At 36.0% G+C, this 21,091-nt stretch overlaps 1 protein-coding gene and 1 long non-coding RNA gene across 6 annotated transcripts in view; one reads left to right on the top strand and one right to left on the bottom strand.

The window, feature by feature from the left end:
- LOC126923888 (poly(rC)-binding protein 3) overlaps nucleotides 1-21,091 on the top strand; it is a 326,340-nt gene that overhangs the window by 245,453 nt on the left and 59,796 nt on the right. The window lies entirely within an intron of this gene.
- LOC126923926 (uncharacterized) lies at nucleotides 702-3,102 on the bottom strand. The gene is made up of 2 exons (XR_007713344.1): nucleotides 2,241-3,102; nucleotides 702-892 (listed from the first exon to the last, which is right to left on the bottom strand). It is a non-coding gene; the product is annotated as an uncharacterized LOC126923926 (long non-coding RNA).

Raw genomic sequence — 21,091 nt, 5'->3', positions numbered from 1 at the left:
TAGCCGGTTCCTGTCCGCTCGAGAGCCAACGATAGAACTCAAAATTGCTCTTCCCTTTCCTGGTTTATCCATTTGTTCTCTTGGTGGTTTCGCCGGCAATAAAACCGGCCCACGCCGCCTGTAAACGCGAATCCTTTCGCTGCGTTCTTCGCTCGTGTTCCGGTAGATAATATCGCAACTCTAAAGGGGTGGCGCGTATCGACTGTAGAGGGTTGAACGCACGAGAGCAACTCGTTTATTTGAAACTGTTTCCGTGGTTGGAGATAGAAGTTTGATACAACTACGAGGAAAGTAAGGAATTTGTATGAAAGAAGTCGAAATGAAAGCTGCAGTGGAACTTCATTTATATGGACGATCCACTTTGTTATTCGACGTGTTAATTACATAAATTTATACATGTATATATAATATATGTCTCTTATAGTTCGATATGTTATAAGTACTGTATTTTTCAAATGGCAAAAAAGATGTTGAAAAATAAGGAAAAATATTAGATATTCATTTATGATTTATTACATTATATTATTTTATTAAATTCATTGTACGAATATATCGATCTACAGTGAACGTTTTATTTTAACACGTTATGGAGTCGATGCACGTACCGATATTATTCTTTGACGTTTCTCAACAATCTAACACGCGTAGGAATTTTTTAATTAAGGGGGGGCTAAGGTTAATTCGTACAAAAATAAGGCATGTTTTTGTGAATTATTTGTGACGACACAGTTAAAGTCTCTTTATTAAAACCAATAGTACGTTAAAGTATGACATTCGAAGAATATTGTATAAAATTTTCACGGAGAAATATTAAAAAATACGGCAATGGCAGCAATTATTCGGACGTCTCTCGGAAAAAAGTAGAATTGCTCATAATTTGGTGCTGGATCATCTGAAATCAAAAAATTAAAGTTCATTCGTTAGGTAACAGTTTTCCCCGGGCAACGCTGGGAGGGTTTTTCGAAATTTCAATTTTTCACTTTTTTGGAACACTTTGAAGGGAAAATTAGCCGCAAATTTTCGCAAAATCTGCTTAAACCGAGGAAAGCAGATTTCTTTCCATTTTTGCATTTGGATTTGTTAAAATTCACTGTGATATTAAACGTGTTAATTATACAAATTATATCTTCATCTTCTAACAATTGAACGTATAGTGAAATTTCTTTTACCAAAAATGATCATTTATGAATCGATTTAACGAAATAACAATGCAGTAATTCATAATTAAAAAGTGGATGTGAAAGAAAACGCGTTGGATGGCGTCAGAGGGCAACGTGGATCATGCAATTCGTCGCGAATCTGACTGGCTGCCAAGAATTTGAACTTCCTTCCCTTCGCCGATCCGGCAACCTTCCATTTCTATTTTTTCGCCGATGAATAAATCACACAATGCATCGTTAAGCCACCTATTCCGCAATCGATAACTTCGCGCGTACGATCGATAATAAAATTTACAATGGATATATAAAAGTAGTAGCTTTAAAACGAGAAAATTGACTATAAATCTATGGAAATTTAATTATATAGAATAATTATGGAATTTAATTGCATGGAATATTATGCGCTGTATGTACCGAAATATAGGAAAAAATATTATTTGGGGAAAAAGGATAGTATATCACTGTGCTTATGGATACTTTGATTTCTGCAAACATTATAAAATTGCAGGATCTAAATAGAAGAAGGAATAATGGTAACATTTGTCGAACTTATTAATCTAATAATATAAAGTGATTAAAGGAGAAAGAATTAGACACGAAATTGTACGTATAACACAACGTTAGATTTTAAACATATCCTGATAAGTAATAAATATCATTTTGCTATGAATAAATTCATTGAAGTATGTAACTTGTTTTTTGAGAATTGGACGTATGATTGTGATATGTATTTTTTTTTAGAATTGATATATTTATGTAATCAAATTAAGAAATTGGTGATCGCGATACTTATGGGAGAATAAAATAAAAATTGAAAGATTATTGTAAATTTGACACATTCCTCGTCGAGTAAAACTTTTCCGTACAAATATTCGAATACGATAGGCTCTCCAAACTCGAACACGATCGATCCCAGCATTAAGTTCTCGTCTCCTATTTGAAGTGATGTAAATTGAACTGATCCGTTGAAACATTCAAAATTTGCTCAATACAGGAAATTTCGAAGGATCATATTGGTAAATAGCAAAAAAAGACAAGTATAATAATCATATTATATATAAATGTTACAATGGTACATACGTATAGAAATATTTTATAGTATCAAATAATTAATCATTTTCCTACGATCGGCTAGTCGAAGGTTGCGATTTATCGACATCGCTACTTGACGTTTCTTTGTAGAAATACATTTGTCTATTTTTTCGTACTTTTCTAAGATGTTCCATTGCATTATCGGTAAACTGATTAATACTGCTGTTGACAATTGTCATGTTCTCAATGACTTTTCTACAAGGCTGTGTGTTTTAGACAAGACGACTACGTGACGACTGCATGACGACAAGTGACTCTTTGTCTCCTTGTAGCGAGAGTTTTCATTGGTGTTTAGAAACAGAATTTTCCTTGACATCTTTGTTCCAACATCGAGTTCAGAAGCTGAATTTTCCTTGACATTTTTATTTATTCAAACTTCGAGTTTCCCTTCCAGTTTAAAAATGCTACATTTTCCTTGATATTTTTATTTAAACTTGCAGTTCTCGTCCGAGTTTAAACGCTGAATTTTCCTTGACATTTTTGTTGGAACATCGAACCGTTGCAAGTTCCAACGTCCACCGTACGACACTTTCGTATTTGATTTCGATTCGGAAAAACGAAGATAACATCCGAGAAGGTATTCAGCCGATTTTACGATCTATTACGATCCCATTACCACGCCGAGGTTCACCTGTTCACAGTCTAGCGAACGCGCGTCTTGTTCCTGCACTTCGAAGTCCGATCCCGCCGTCGTCTACATCCGTAATTAATAGTCACACGAGCTGTGGTCGCGGCACTGGCAATTAATGTCCGCCGTCTTAGCAATTAATCGTAGTCGGTAGACGTCGAACGAGCCGCCTGGCTCTGTTAGAACATCTTTTTGCGACGCGCATTGTGTTACTATCTGCTAGCATCAAGAAACTGGCATCGAGACGCTTCGAAACCGTTGCATCTCCGACGAGGCTATATAGTAGCTGCAACAGTATGTACTTTCGAGTCTGTAGTGGATTTCTGTGCTAACGTGGTGTTAAATCTGTGACGGGAGTGTAGCGATTTTGGAATTGTTTTCGAAATTAAATTGGTGGCTGAAGTGGCCTCTCTATTATTGGGATAGACCAAGTTGGATCCGTGACGAAGGAAACGAAAAGTATTTTCAGGATCGTTTAACATCGTAATCGATAGAGGAATGCGGATATTTATGATCGTGATTTCATATATTTACGGGTATAATTAAACAAATGGAAGCTGGAAGCTAAATATTACAACGTGTACGGTGTTATCGATATTTTGTCTATTTTTTGCATATTATGTGTTTTCTATCGGTTTTGCTACGTTTACATTTTCTCTCTGGTATAGTCGGATTTTATTTCAGGGTATTCGTAATTGCATTTATCTGGAAAGTATAGCATTTAGAATTATCAATGAGACTAGTATTTAAATTGAAATGGACTAGCAGTGTGTATTATTAGTGTTGAGGTTCTCCAAAGGCTAATGCTTGTACGAAACGTAGACTTTTCCTGGCATGACGTTTGTCAAATAAAAATACAAAGATACAGGTTTTCCTAGATGAAATTTCTAACGAACGATGTGCCAAGTTGCTGATTTTTCTACACGAAACTCTTGTTAAGTAGCAGTAAAATAACGTAGGTCTTTCCTCATACAATTTTTGTTAATGATTAATAATTATAATAGTACAAAAGATACGCATGTTTGCGAATCAGTTGATAGACTTTTCGAATGGGAAAAGTAGCATTTGAAATTGTTTCCTGAATCGAAGTCGAGGTTAAAGTAGAATTACTCGAATAGATGACGTTGCATGTGTAATAATGAAAGTGCAAGTGGCATAAAACTGTAATGATCGTAATTCTCTCGTAAGTAGCAAAGTTGAAATTAAATTGCAAATCGATTGAAAATTATAAAATCCAGTTTAGAACGAAGGAGCAGTATTTGTAATTATCTTGACGATTCAGTTTGTTACAATCTCTATTAGTAGAGATTGAGATATGTAGAGTTGGATTTCTGATTAAGGCATCGTAATTGGAATCGTTCCCTGAATTCGAATGGATCGAGGTTCTCGCACAATCTCTGTTATTAAATTATGTGCAACCGACTGTAAGACTCGTTGTGTAGCATGCTTAACGCTGTCACTGAATTCTGTAGCAGATAGATACAGTAGAATTAAATTTCTATCCCTCGAATATACAATATCCTGATATTTCCATTTCATTGAAAAGAAAAAGAAAAGAACATACGTATATATATTAAAAATATGAGAAAGTATGATGAATGTATCTTTGTGTTATATTCTATCGAAATTTATGTAGAATTAATTTAGATTAAATTACAAAGCGAATAAGAATCTCAAGTTCCTCGCGAAGGAGTATTATGCTACTAATAGATCGATAAATTATCCAAGTTGAAGAAGGAAAAAGTGATATTGAAAATCTCTTGAATATTCATAGGATACTTTAAATTAAACGATGCTAATTAGGAAACTTGAATATCTTGAGACTTCATGGTAACTTTGTGAAAATCCTGCACAACTTTTACGATTTTCTCGATACTTTAAATCTTTCTTATAGTTGGATTTCGTAGAGCTTAGTAACTTTGGTAGAAAATATGGGATTAACAGGAATACAATTTTCGGAATTCTAGTTTCTTGTACTTGGATATTTCATACAATACTCTGAATTCCAATTTTCCCGTGAAAAGACGCAATTATTAATTTTACGCTTTAAGTACGTAATTACTTTTATTAATGCTTTTACTGGCAAAGATATATAAATACGATGACACGTGTCTAATATTAAAAAGCTGGTTTTATAACCGCATCTGTCCATTAATTCGCGTAATAAAGACTTTATATGCTTATTTTCCCATTAACGAGATAAGCCTTTTAACGTGCAGAAATAGCACGATAAGATGATCTCAGGTATGGTTACGTTCAATTTACAGGAAAAAGTCACGCAATCTGTTCTTTTAATAAATCCAGTATTAAAATAAAGATAATGTGTTCCAGCGTTTACGTCGATATTTGATATAATAATCGTTCTCATAAATTTTATGAAAAGAGACTTGTTCCGATTAATCTCACGAAGAATGACGTAACGTCTTGCAATTAATTTTAACAGAACTGCGTCGATGTTTCATCTTCATATCCACTGGACTCTGCCACCATCTAGAGCTGTCCTTATAATTAAAATATAATTAAGATAAGACGAAGAAGAAACAATGGTAATTTAAAGACAGTATTTGAAGAATTTATAGAATTAAAGACTATGATAATAATAAAATATACTATACAATATATAAGACTATAAAAATAAAATAAAAGCTAAATAGCAAACAAATTTTCATTGAAATAGAACTTGTCAATTTTAAAGATACTTCAAACAGAACGTCGAAAATGTCATATTCATATAAATATTTATTATATTTATGATTCATACAAATATCACCATTATTCGTAGAAAAGATACGATAAGTGGACTGCAGATTTCCAGGGAAGTACATGTTTTTATTATCAAAAATAACCAAGGGAATAAATAACCTACATAAAGATTTATTTCGCTTATAAAATATTGCAACACAAATACTGCGCGTAATATGCAACGACATAACAAATATTCCAAGCGGAGTCTTGTTGCAACGTTTGATAGGTGAAATAAATCTTTATTCTCTTCGGTTACGATCCCTTAGCATTCCATTTACATTTCATCTTCTACACATTTGCATAAATAACGCGGATCCTCGAACCTAACGACGAATCGTATCTTCCATTTCTCACACGGGAGCAACGTTGAAGTCCAATAGCTGCCTCGTCGACCAATCGAAAGACCAACCGTCTCTCCTAAGTATTACCATGTGTCGCTCTAATAAAATTTCTCAATTCACGCAAATCCCCATTCGCCATCCTAAATCCCCGTCTCTGCAACAAGAATACATTCCCAAAACCTATTACTTGGTCCTCTGGCAAACATCTCGCCATTTAAATCCTCCGTGCGTCTCTGAAAAATCCTCGGAGACCTCGCGAAACCTTCGATTCCCAAGTAACAGCCCAATTTCTGGGGCTCGACATTGAAATCGTCGAAGAATCTGAAGAACGTTTCCAACGCTACTAACAACCACCGCCATCGTCTCCACCCTCTACCCCTGCGACTGTGCACCTTTTAAGCTCGCGCGTGTAACACACGTACGTCGTTCTAATACACGCGAAGCATCCCCCAACGCTCGCGTATCCGATACACCGACGTTGGTGTTCGTGCTGAAGTGCAGCACGGAAATTATTGCACGTTTCTGCATGTCTGGATGATGCTTCGCTCCATAGGGCTCTTTCCACGGCCGGTTCGTCGGTTGGTCGACCAGGGGACTCCCTTTATCCTATCGGTGCGCACCCTCCGCTCGACTCGACCCACCCTCTTGCAGGGTTTCCCTCTCACTCAGCCCCTTTCTCTCCTCCTGCCTTTTTCCTAGCTGCAACCAGCGCCCGTCTCGGCGTCTCCCTCGCGGCTTCTTACTCTACTCGCGGCAAGTACTTCCATGACAAATCTCGTTACACCCGCGTTTTTCTATGCCGATGGCATCGCCAACGACAGAGATGATGGGGCTTCCCTGTTCCGCTGTCGTTCTTCTCGCTCTCTCATACCCGTTTTTCGTTTCTCCGAACGCCAATATCGCTGCCCTTTTCTCTTTAGCGCGGTTACAACACCGATAGAGGCGCCTGAATATTGGCTGTGCTCTTTCCTTCACGTGGACCTGCTGCGCGACATGGGTGGGATCTTCTTTCATGATTGTTGTTTGATCAGGGATCTTGCGGAATGCAGATTCGTGTTTCTTTGGGATAGGCGACGGGGATGTAGTTAAATGAGTGGAATGTTTGCAAAGAATTGTTTCGTTCGTAGAATGTTATAGAAATATGGTTTGGAGTAATTTATATGTTTTTTTTCTTATTGTGTGCATTCTATGGTCTTCTTCAGGTTCGAATTTCATACAAATTCATACAAATTTGCAGTACAGTTATTGTTTGTAGACCGCGGATTTTTATGCGTCTGTACAAAATTTCAGAATAGGAAAATGCATATAACGTAAGTTTGTCGTATGTTTTCATATGCAAAGTCTGATTTATTCAACTTCGGTGATAGTCTCTTGCACTTTTAAGTGGTACAATGGCTTCGAAGAGAAAGTTCAAAGAGTAAATCGGGGGAAACGCTGCAATTTCGCAAAACTGAATTGTAATTGACAAGAGAAACGAATGTGTAGGATATAATCGTGCGAGAGCTAAGTACGGGAAAAATGTTTAATACAAACGTTACACACACGAGTATCAATTTTAAACTTTCTTCTATCCGCCATTGTATATGAAGCTTTCTTTATGAAAAGTTTCTTCGTAAAATTGGGCAACGCTCTTACGTCAACATGCTTAATATATCGTGACAAAGAGGACCATATGAAAACGTCACGCATCAAACGCATTTATGAATTATCGTGTTGCATTGTTTCTCTTCAACCTAAATTTAAGTTTGATGGCGGTATAAATTCCTTGACACGAATCTTCTACACACATATATAAAACTTGAAAATATTTCGAGAACACGATACGGTGTTTCGTAATAATTAAATTTATTTACTCTTCGATATTGTTTGGTCTAGTTTAATTTTATCGGATACGGTCATAAAATTTAAATGACGGTTGAAACAATTTTTATTCCTCTGCAACGTCAGCCGATTAATCCCCTTACTCGACATGGGATTCACGTTCGCGATAAAACCGATCGTCCCACGATCAATCCGGAACCGATCAGGATTTCACGCTAACTTTAATTCAATTCGATGGTCGCGTTTTCATACTATCGGTGTTTATAATTCTCGCAGTACGAACCCGCGATAAAAGTGCCTTTATTTTCCATATCGAAGCAATTGGATATCAAAAACATTCGAACGAACTACCCATTCGTGGTTAATTCAATAAATTTTCTAACAGAAAGGAGAAGAAAATCTATCGCGTGTATAAGCTGCAAATAAATCGCATCATAAAAGTAATTCTTATTTTTATTTTCTACATTCAGTATGATTAACAAAAAGTAAACTAACCACTTTTAATGCTCATCAAATTTTTCTCAGATAATCGTCACGAAGACACTCGTTTTCTTTTAGCCAGCTAACACGCTAAACTTCATCTAAATTTCATTTCTAAATCTTTTCGAATATTGCTATCTTGTCATAATCTTTCGCCGCCGATTCAAACACGCGCTTACATGTGTAATTCGCTTTGAAAATCACGCTATAATTTCTTCTTTCTTAATTTTAAGATATAACAACGTACTTGCGATATTATCATTACATTCGTTCAAACGTACATTATTATTTTGCTATTCGAAAAATTCGTCTTTTAAAGGGCTTGAGGACGATGAAATAGAAAGTGGAAAATGGTGACACGTCCCGGAGGATCTTTTTTTGGGGATGATAATGTCGTGGCCTGGTGTGTTGCGAAATGGTTGGTTTGCAAGGCTCGCGTTCGAGTAAACGGATACGCGGGCTCTTTCGCGCGAAATAAATACGTCTGGCCGCGTTTTTGGCCAGAGAAGCATTATGTCTGCGGGGCGAATATGCACGGCGAACTCGTAGGACAGGCTGGACAGTGGCCAGGGACGTCGGCCAATCGCTTGGTCCAATGCGTATTATCATGATTCCATTATCCTTTCAATGGTACACAGACATCTCACGCAACTGTTCATCCTCTTCGTCTTCGTCTTCTTCTTCTGCTTCATTCGCTTCCAATTCGACCCTTTCAATTATCTCGCTGATTCTCCAAGGATTAATAATTAATTATATAACGAGTTGAGTGTGTTTCTAAAAGAGTTTGAAATCATCTGGAATGAAAAATTAGTATATAAGAAGCATGTTTTATTTAAAAAAGGAATCCGAAAGAATTGTTGCATAAATAACTGGAATAATATTGTGGATAGCATATCACGTTCAATTTCGTAAATTCAATACCTAGAAGGCTAGCTATAATTGTACGATTAAAAGAAAAATTCATGAAATTGTAATTTTTTTATATGTATTTAAATCTTCGTGTTCGATCAATTTTAAATTTTCAATTTATTCCAAATTGTTGTATATTCTATAGCAACTTAACAACTGTGGACTTGGAGTTAATTCTTATTCGTATCTTTATAGACAACGGTATTAATATCTTTCTACTTATTTCGAATATTTTTCTCCAAACATCTCAGAGAATATGTTTATGTAAAATTGCAGAACTGAGAACCATCGGAAATTTGAATGGAAATCGTTGAACTATTATCTTTATTTGCACATTTAATTACTGCTATTATCGGAAGAATTTCTAGAAATAGATTAATAACATCTTTAGACTGGAACGAAAGATCTGAAGATTCAGAGAAGCTCTTCAATAATGCGATACTTCTTGAAAGTAGAACATAGCGTAAACGATTCGAGATTGGCATAAAAATTTGATGAACCAGCGCAAGTCTCAAACGTTAATTCTCGCATCAAAGTTAATTCGACAGTGGATATTTAAAAAGCTACGACGAATTCCGAGATTCTGAGGCAGCTAGAAGTTAGAGTTGCAAGTTTTCTGTCGTAAACTCAGTGGAAAACAATGTCTTTAACGATCGTTTTTACGTTAGTAAAATTATTACAGAGCTCTAAACTGCTTTCATTGCTGTTTACCCTAGTTATCGATGCATATTGCGTCAAAAATGTGAAACTTCGAAAAGATCTGCAAATTATAATAAATAATAGAGTAAATTATTAGGTAAATACTTATATATATAAAATTATACTTATATATTATATAAATTAATTAATATTATACGTATATATTATGTTTATAATTATTTACTCTAATTAGACTCTTCGAAGATAATAAATATATTGGGATTTTCTTCCTACGACGAATATATTTGCAGAATGATATTTATATTCGCGACGATGTCGTGACAATTCTCGTGTGCAGTATCTTATCAAGACAATATCGAGTGCTTAATGCGTTTTGAACTTTGTAATATAGAAGAATGAAACGAGCTTTGACTGATAGGGATTGTTCATAAAACATACGTTTTATTTTTTCTGAAGAGATAACCCTTGATTTTCGTTATGAAGTTTCTAGGTGCTGCGAAAATGTTTAACAATTTTTAGACGATAGAAACCTCGAAGATTAACATATATATTCTCTGTCTCTCAGCTTCGACTATATTCTTTCTACTTATCATTGTAATCACCTGCTTTCATCGCTGAAATATTTCTTCATTTTTATCATCTTCAATCAGATAATCCAAAGAATTAATGAAACTATTATCGTTGCACTTCTGTTTTATTTTTATCGCTAATATTTGTACGTTGATAAATAATCTAAAGATTCGATGAAAATTTTGTCACTGACATTTTCTTATTTCTATCACCTTTGTGAGATAATTCAACGATCCATAATATTCCTAAAAAAATCACAAATAATTTAAGAAATAAATAAACTGATAATTAACATAATGGTACAGCTGTAACTGTTCATCATCCGTGTTAACGCCGGTGTTTCGTGGGTTAACCCCAAAGGGTTAACGCCTAGACTTACTAGTTGAAAACTCGAGAAAAGTTTCGACGTGTATACATAAGCGAGACAAAGAAGAAAAAAGAAGGAACACGAAAGAAAACGAGCAAAGGTAAGATAAGACACAGGTTGGATTTACGCCAGATATTTATGTCGATGCCACGCGATGGTACTCGCGTCGGAGGAACGGCCGTGACATTGCGATGGTACCGGGACAAATTGTCGGAGGTTCTGTCGTTTGATTAAATACGCTAGAACGATATCTTTCGTCGCTACTGGTGTACGAAATTCTTGTTTGATAACGAAGAAGATTCTTTAGGCACAACGTTGATAACGCGATAATGATTTGATAAAACGCTGCGACTTTGTAGTATTTGGAAATATCATAGAAAAAAAGAAGCAAGCATCAAGATAAAGTGACACGAAAAGATATAGAATTACAAATTAGAAGACATGTAGTAATTGAAATAGTTGGGAATTTTAAGAAGTGGAGAATTGTTGCAATTTACGAGATTCGAATTGGAGAAAAATCCAAGAGCTGAATTTTCAGAAATTTCGTACTTACGGATGATAAAATGAAACTTTTACAATTCAAAGGCTATATAAAGCAAAATATAGTTGTCAAAATCTACTTTGGAAAAAGATGAATTGGTACTGCAATATTTAGTCGTGCGTATTGATGTTTGAAAATAGTCAAACACGTAAGAGACGATAAAAGCTAAGAGCAAACAATCTTTTCTTCAATTATTTATCTTTCAGCAATTATAATTACTTTTTTATTTTTAAATAATTTATTTATTTCATTATATACAAATTTAAATTTTTCAATTAAAAAATTATTTGGATGTTCATCAATTTTTAATTCTTTAGTATTTATTTTAACAATATATGGAAATGGAAATTTATTCTTATTATTTATAATTATTTACATAACTTCATTCCTTAATTTAATCTTAATTCTAAAATTTTATAATATTAAAAATTTAAATTTCAGTAATATTTCATTAAATTCTTATTACTTATTAATTCTAATATTGCTTATATATGCATCATTCCCATTATTTGCTACATTTATATTAGATTACATTACATTACATTACATTATATTACATTACAAGCCAAGAGCAAAACAAAAACAGTAGAAGCTGTTTAATTGATTTAAAATTGGTTATTATCGATATGGAAAATTAATCATAAAGCAAAAATTTCAATCGACGATGGGAAAACAATTTTCATCTTACCAAATTCCTAGAAAAATAGGAAGCTTAATTGATTCTCGTAGCAGGAAGGAAATTATTGGAAAAGAAGGGTCCTAGGGAGAATCTTCCTAAAGATTTCAGCCAAATGGACGGCAATTTGGTCTTCAAGCGTCGTGTTGAAAATGGTATTAGTCAGCCAGAAAAATGCACGTATCGATAGAACACGGGTAATTTTGAAATGAACCATTCGTTACTTCTCGTTGGAAGTCGGATAAAAAAATCGTAATAGCTACCCTTGAACAAACTATCGATCTGTGACCTAAACGTTAATTAAGTCGCGCTTAAATAGATTTGCCCAATTGTGGCAAAAGAGAGGAACAACAATGGTGAAAGTATAGACGCTGCTTTAAATTTCTTCTGTAGATAAAACGCGATAGGCCAAGCATTTCATTAAATATTTGATAAAATCTTGAAATTAGATTCTTATTATTCCACGCTTTCGTTATCGTTTGAAACATAGAGATATTTCATTTCATACAAATCTAATATTCTTTTACATAGAACGCACAGAATGCTTTTGTTTTAGTTTCCAGTTACAGGAAATTACGATCAAAATCGAAGGTAAAAATAGTTGAAAGTAAAGGTTAAATAATTACAGAGGAATCACGATCAAGATTGAAAATAGGAGAAACAGAATCACAAATCTTCAGCCAAAGTAATAATACGCTTAAATCGTTCCTATTAATAAACAGAATATCCATTGACTTGTGCAATCAGCATCGCAAGTGGACAATTATGAATAAGAATTTTGAAATAAGAATTCATCCTACAGTTAAGTTGCCATTATCGTTATCAAACACAATCGCAATTAGCTTGTGCGATCATAATTACAAGTGAAGAGCTATGAGAATCAATTTTAAGTCATAGCCATCGTATGGTTCAATCGTTGCTATTATTACCAAAGACTATTATTAATAGCAATCGTCCTTTAATCTACCATTCTAAAAAGAAGAAAAAAAGAAGAAAACCACCTCTGTTCTATCACTAGAAATAGCGTCATAATCTCTATCTACCTAATGTTTTCTAATACTAAAGATCGACAAAACTCGCTATATTCTAACCCCAAATACATGCAGCAAACTAATCCAGCATTCTTGCACATCCTGCAGCGAAAGATTCTGGAACTTGGCCAGCAACTGTCCAATCGTTGTGTCGGTATGTCGTGCACGTTCGTTTGTCTAATAATTCCAAGACGAAGCAATTTTTTCCGCGCGAGTATGAAACACGATGTGGCTCATCCCAGATGCTCGATCATCCTGTTCCTCTTCTAGAACCCCTAGAAACTGGAACCCTTTCGTAAAGGATCTGGCGAGAATCATGCGACCGATTGGAACAGCGTACGGTAGTGACCTCTCTAATTGGCCGTACGCCAGCCTCGTCTCGTCGATGTCTTCTTGTTCCAGCTATATTTGCTTCTAAGGAGATTCGTCGACGATGACGCGTTGTCCAGCTCCCTGGTAGCGACTGAGGGGAGGGTTGGCGATGATTTACGAAGCTTGGCGCCTTCTCGGATCCCTGCTTCCTTTTTCTTTTGTTTTTCCGTGTGTTCCTTCCTACGCAACGGACGTCGACTATTTCGCGAGACGCAGTGGAGAAGCGGATAGGCCGACGTGGAACAAAGGAATCGTCGACGTTAGGCTCTTTTTGCGCGTAGACGCTCTTTGCGAGTTCGTTAATTCTTCCGGAAATTAAAGGGACTGTAGGTTTTAAAGCTACTGTTGGAACGACTGTCGTGCCTTTATGGTGTTTTGGTAGAACTGAGATCTATTATTAGCAGCGTAGAATATTCGAAAAGTTATGCTTGAGACTCTTCTTTGCGAATATATTGCGCTGAATCTGGAAGATTTATAGTGAAAGTTCTTCCAGAGAATTGGTATTTAATTGTTTGAAATGTACAATTTTCCTTTGATGCGGACGCGAGAGTTTTGAGAAACTGTTCGCTTCTTTCTTCGGCTGTGAATTCTTTCGAGTAGCTTTCAGAAATCTTTGACGAATTCTTTCCATAAAGTAGAATATCTTAGCAGAATCGTTAGAAACAATATCCATAAATAATTGGAAACACGACAGAGGATGGACAATGTCGAATATTCTGATGGAAAATTTAAATAGTGTGAAATCTATTTTCGCTAAGGTGACCACGATGTCATAAACTATACTTGTGACATTCCGCAAACAGTCGTAAAATCTAGATCTCATGCATCGCCATGTGATTTAGTTCCAACGTGTGTAGGAAGCTTCACGCTCGTGGAAATGAGCTATAAAGGGACCAGAGTCCTTTGAGCGCTTTAGGATGGTTCCAGAAATGGTACAAAGAAGCTAATGCAAAGTGGGCAATTAAGTGTACACGCTGCGTTTCAGGCTGGTCTAATAACGCCGCTAATGGTGGTTTTTCGAGCAGTTTAGCGTGTTTGGCCGACTCGTCGATTTTGTTCCGAGTCGGACAAGGAATGCGGTTGGGAATGTTAGCGAGACTTTTTTCCATACAATTTCGTTTGCTTCCTTTGGTGGAATGAAAGTAGAACCGAAACTGAAAGTAAGCAGTTTCTAAGACGAAAATACACGGTGCAATCCCATTTATTGCGATGATCTTGCTCTTTCTTATCATTACTCTTCATTATTCGAATAAAAGATCGTAGGTATCTTGATGTATCTTGGTAAAAAATCAATAATGAATTCAGTCTAATTTGCTGCTCAGCCAGTCAGAAGATTTTGTAATTTTTATAAAGAGAAGATTTATATTAGAAGAAGGTATATCTTGTGAAACGTTTACTTTCACAGTGAACGAGTATTTTTTAACTTATTTCGCAACTTTGTAATAATTTTAACATGTCGATCGGACAAAAGTTGTCTGGAAAAAGCCTGCTACCTCAAACGTAACGTGTCTGATTATGGATAATTTGTTTCTATCGACGACTTCTAATCATCGTACACTTTGCACAAATAATACAATTTTCTATTTATATGTTATTGGAATATAATTATAATTTGTATAATTTACAATTGGAATATAAAGTAGTAAAATACGAACAAACATATGAATTTTCCAAAAGTCATACACTGAGCATCTCCATAAATGGAAACGTAGAGAAAAGCAACGATCGAAATAAAGTTTCGAAAAGTTTCTAATGAAATTTAAGAAAGATCTTCGTTTAGGTTTATGCGTTATTTCTCTTGTACGAATCCAGTTATACTCTTCGTTATATGTTTAGCGACATCGGAAATAAGTTAGCCGAGCTCGTTTTAAACGCTATTTACAGGTGAAATTTCTTTGTAAAAGTAATTTGAAAGAAGAAATCCAGTATCTCGTCTTGTGAGAAGAATGATTAAATGATTAAAACGGTCGGTTCACGTGAAACTAACCTTTGCACTTTGCAAAAGCATCTCCTGCAACATAATTAACAAAGGTCACTTTACCTTCGCAAACTGACAATTAGGTTGCCATTGATTCGCTGGAACGTCGCGCGTTAATTTTCCGTTTTCAGAAAGATAATTCGTCGGTTTGTCCGCGCGGGATTTAGCGTAATTAGTTTCGCGGCGAGGCCGCGTTAAAACCTTTTAATTAACTGCGACATCGAGACCGACGCAATTACGTTGGAAAAACTGTTGGAAAAATTCTTTGAAAAATGTCACGTTTACCGACCCATCACCTGTTCCTGACTCCTTAACGATTTATTTATACAAGCGGAATTAACTCGATTAAATTGCGAAATCGAAAAGCCCTGCCTGTTTTCGCGCGGATCGCGACGAAATTGACGTGGCAGAAAATTAATATTTAAAAATGAAAATTCAACAAATCCATGATGACCGTCTTAAATATTCAGAGACTGACGAGTTCATCAATTTTCCGCTTACGATTCTGGGCCATGGTTGGCGGCTCTGAAAACTCAGAACTCGCAAAGCTCGCAAAATCTCGTAATCCCGAAAAACTCGAGACTGTGCGGCGGTCTCGCGGATATAAATTTAGGCAATAGGTGGTTGCCTTAAAAACCCGCGACTCGAAAGTGGCAAAAATAAATTTCGGACCAAAGACATGGGATGATCCTGGAAGGCTGAAGCGTCCACCAATTTCACGCTTGCAATTCTAGGCCATAGTTGACTACGCGGATCACTCGCAACTGTCACAGTGGCAAAAATAAATTCTTCAAAGGCTGAGAAATCCACCAATTTCACGCGTGCAATTCTAGGCCATAGACGACTACTCGGCAAACTCGCAACTCTACGAGTCCCGAAAATAAATTGAACAACTACAACGTTTCTTCGAAGACTGGAAAATCCAGCAATTTCACGCTTCCAAACTCTAGGTGTTCGACTATTACCCTAAAAACCCAAAGCTGTCGGAATATCCGAAAAGGAATTGAACAACCAAAAACCGTGCTTCTCTCGAGAGCCTTTCACCGATTTCACGTTTATCGTCCATCGAGCGAGCTTCGAATAAACTCGACCAGCAAACCTCGAAAGCTTCTCGACAAATTAAATTCGAAACGGTTGGATCAAGCCCGGTTTCCTTCGCCTCCATTCCGTTTCCCCGAAAATAGACGAGAAAATGGCTAGAATATCCGCGGAACGCGTGCACGCGATTCAAAGAGACGATGTCGCGTCGCAAGAGAGCATAGGATCCACTTTCTTCGATGGGCTGTCGCCCGAGAAATCAAGAATTTAGCACGATACGCGCAGCGTTCGTGGCATCGTCTCCTGTGGAACGAGACGCCTGGCATCTCGGCCGTCCTTCCCTCTGTGCTCTCTAGCCGTCATCTAAGTTTAGAGGTAGCGCACACTGGCGCATACCTGCTTCGCCCAGAAGCCTAAGCGGTGACATTATCGTGGGGTCAGAGCGTGTCAACGAAGACACGAGATCTGGCTGGACATCGACCACGAACGCGCAACTAATTATAGGTTCCGAGTGGCCGACTGTTTGCGTACGTATGTACGTGTGTTTGTCGCGTGCTAGAGCGCAAATCGCTCGAGACTGAGCTGAACGTGAGAGGCAGCGCGACTGTAACTTTGTACATATGTACGTTGCAATAGTTGAGGAGAATGTTCTCGAAAATTGGACGATCCGTACGATGAAATTAGGTTGATTATCGGCCAGACCTGTGAATACTCGAATTAGACGATTTTCAGCGATTTTTGCATCAGCTTGTCCGAAAGGTTTCTTTCGTTTTATAAGGAAATAATAGAAAATGTTTTTTCTGTTATATTAGGTCATTGAATTATGCACGAATATAATAATAGAAATGAAACGAAATGGATCACACCTAATTCAATGAAATAATATAAAACAGAAATTGTCGTTCATCTGTTATCACCTTATGAAACGAAAGGGACTTTTCGGACAACCTAATACTTTGATGCGACAGTACGCGTATTGTTGGAAAATCATGGAATGTCTTTTCTTTTTTCTGTTTAGTTTACGTAAGTTGGGGTGGCTTTTAGCATCAGGAAGCTTCATTCGAAGTAACTGGAAAATCTTTGTAACGAAATTAGAATGAAATGCTTGGAATCGTGCATAAGAATCTCTTGCTTTGATGAGATTCTAGGAAATCCTTGGTGTTTGAGTATAGCATATTATGGTTTATTATACCATTGGAAAGTGATAGAATGTTCTTTTGGTTTACGTAAGTTGTGGAAGGTTTAGGATTAGGAGGTTTTATTCGAACAAACTGGAAGATTCTCGTAATGAAATCACTGGTTAGAATCGTGTAAAAAACACTATATTTTGGTAAGTTTCCAGGAGATTTTTGGTCTGAGTATTATCGGAGAGTCATAGATCGTTTTCTTGATTTACGTGCGTCGTGCAAGTTTTGTTTTAAGATTCGAACTTGAAGATCTTCGTAACGTAATAGGAGAAAATATTATGGAAAAATAACTGAAGGTTAGTATTAAATGCGAAAATTTTTGCGAGAAATTTGTAGAATAAAATCATAGTTTTATGGCAGAGGAACTACATGGATTTATCAAATTTGATGGAATTTGATGAATATCGTATATTCGTAGGAATTTTTACGAAAAAAGATTTTTTCCCCATTTCTTTTATCCTCTGTTTAAACTGTAATTGATCGATTTTTACGATAAAATTGTAGTTCAACTATCGAATGGAATAGAACAAAATTGTTGATTTTTATAAAACTTTTAATAATCCGATGCTTTATAACAATTGTAAAATCGTAAAGAAAATCCCTGCAAATCTTTTCCTTAGACAAAACGTTCATTGAAATAAACGACATCAAATATATTTCTCCTTTCTGTACAAAAATGTTCAACTTTTTATTTCCCGTATGAAAAAAGATTCCAAATTAGAACGTCAATAAAAAAAAAAGAACGAGTAATTAAATATCGTACATGGTAAAATTGTCGCAATAAAAGTTATTCGCTGTGACGACGTGTATACTGACAGCCACGTGAAAGAGTCGAGCATCGTAAATTCAGTTCACATCGTCCGTAACATACCGTGTACGATTTCTCGTACGTTAGGCTTCGTTCCTTTGCCACGTAGCTACGTTTTTGCATCTGTTTCCATTTAAGTTATTCTGTCGAAAGACTTCAAAAGAAAAAAGAGGAAAAAGAAAGAAATGAAGAGGCATGTTGGAATAACAAGTATATTGACTAACGCCTTGCACTGTATAATAATTCACCTGTCTGGCAACCTAGTTGAATCTAATTATCTTGACGTTTCAACACGCTGTGTACATTGTACTCGCTCTTTACACGATTCTATAAATCCACGTGAACCATAATAGCTTCCAGCGATCGAACACTTTTATCGCAGTTCCATATAATAATGTTTAACGTTGCTATTGACTGCATTTGTAAATCTGCTATTTCTTACATTTGTACGACACGTTTAAATCCAATCGAATTCTATTGTCTTATCTAACATTTCGAGATCGAAGGAGACTAAAGCACATTTCGATTTGCCCTCGTTTCATGTTACAATTTTCAGGTATTGTAAGTAGACTCGTAACACCTCGTGTAATACAACTTTTCCTTGGAAGTAAGAACGAGGAACTTGAAATATTTTCGTGTATCTCGCAAGATGAAAAAATGCAAGATGAAACGGTTCGCTTAAAGAGTAGTATAAATTCTATTAGTTATTCTAAAGTGACTTTAAAAAAGGTACACGCTGTGTACCATCAAATTTTAGAGGAGAATTTTACTTTACTATAAAAAAATAGAATCTAAGTATATCTTAAAGCTGAAAGTACAGCGTATTACGCTAAGAAATTTAATAAAGTTAAGCGTCTGTATAAAATATCAACTTAGGAAAATCCAGATTTATCAGCTCGCGTAAAAATAGCTTTATATATATATACGTAATTTCTCTCAAACCCGATAAGATAATTATGTTCCGTTGTGAAAAATTAAATCTAATAAATCGCACACTGAAAAATCCAGTATTAAATGCATAATAAATGGAATAAGCTAGAAATCATAGAATTTCAATGGGGAAGAAGGATAATTTCATAAATCACGAATGAGTTGAAATAACGAAAATTTTATAATACACCGACGATTATTCAACGCCGCTGGCAAAAATCGTCTGGCCGTGCAAAACGACATCGGGACGTGTGGCGAGGATCACTTCCGATTGAACGCGCGCCGAATTAATTATTATATAGATGCATGCCGCATGTATTAATCGAGTAATTGGGCGCTGGCGAGTGATTACAAGTGTCAGGAGCACACGTATCGCGTGGAAACGAAGCCGAGATATCGCTCGCACGCTCAATAACATCCGCGTTCGAGTGATCGTTTTCGTTAGACAAGAGACGAAATTTCAATGGTACGTTGCTGCATCGTTGCTTTATTTTCGGTGTAACGTCCATGAGAGAAACTTACCGCTGCGACTGCGGGATGAAACGATACCGTTATCATTGAGATTTTTCTTTCTTCTGATAAAGATAAACGTGATTTTTATGCCAGCCGTTTATTGTCAGAATTTTATTTCATTAACGCTGCTCGTTTGTATGGCCACGACGATGTGGAATCTTCGTAAAACGAGGAATCAAATTGATCGAACAAGTGCGAAAATTTGGAGTTTCGTTTCTTCATTATCATTCAATGTTTCGCTATTAAAACCTGTAATCGCGATTTCTAGGAAATATGGAAACGATCGAGATCTATGATTTCAATTACGATTTTCATTTAATTGTCGCTCTATTTGTTTATTTTAAGGAGAACTTTGCGGCCTTAAATGCACAGCGCAATCCGCTTATTATGTTCACTTTGGAACTTGCAGTTTTTGATAAGAATAATCAGCTGATAACAATTACACAGACGATAAAAAACGTTCAATATTGAACTGGGTTTATCGCGTACGATTATGACATTTGTAAAATTTATATTTATCACAAACGCTTGATACAACGTCACGCTTCTTACGAACGACTGTTCTTTAAAACAACGTGGAAATTTATTTGAGATACTCGTCGAGCATTGTCTATCGTCTGTTTGCGTTTATTAGCTTCTGAACATATTATATGCTATATGTGCAACAGATAAAACACATGGTTCGGTTAAAGGTAAGTTTCGAAGAAAAGCTGCATTCGATGCGAATTTTCCAAGAACCACTATCGTTTGTCCTCGAGTCTAGTTATGAAAATTGATATCAGTAGCGGAAGTTTGATTATAATACAGCGATTCGATTATGAATAGGAAACTTTATTATGAGAAATTACTTTTTAGCCAATCTTAAACGCAGAGATTTCGACAACGACTGATTATGCTAACGATAACCGATTGATAACATTATCAATTATAGTAACCAGATCCCGCTGAATTCAGATTTGATCTACAAACATTGAATAGTTGACGACTCTTTCGTACTGGATCAGCCAGGAAATTCGTAGCAAAGTCCAGAAGTTTGAAGATATTCAAATATATGCGTCGCCCTTAATAGCTTTTTCTATTTCTATAATAGCTTCGTAATTGCTTTGTAGGAAAATCGATTTCTCAAGAACACGTTTATCAAATACGAGGGGAAAAAGAAAGACGTCGGTCGTACAAATAAACTCGCGTAATATTCGGTTTTAAATAGTTTCGCTGTAAAAGTGTACCGAATTTAGTAGCGAATC

The sequence above is a fragment of the Bombus affinis genome, chromosome 14 (genome assembly GCF_024516045.1).
Source record: "Bombus affinis isolate iyBomAffi1 chromosome 14, iyBomAffi1.2, whole genome shotgun sequence".
In the NCBI taxonomy this organism is placed as follows: Eukaryota; Metazoa; Arthropoda; class Insecta; order Hymenoptera; family Apidae; genus Bombus; species Bombus affinis.
Note: the sequence above shows the minus strand (reverse complement) of the source record. Positions and strands in the feature narration are given on the sequence as shown.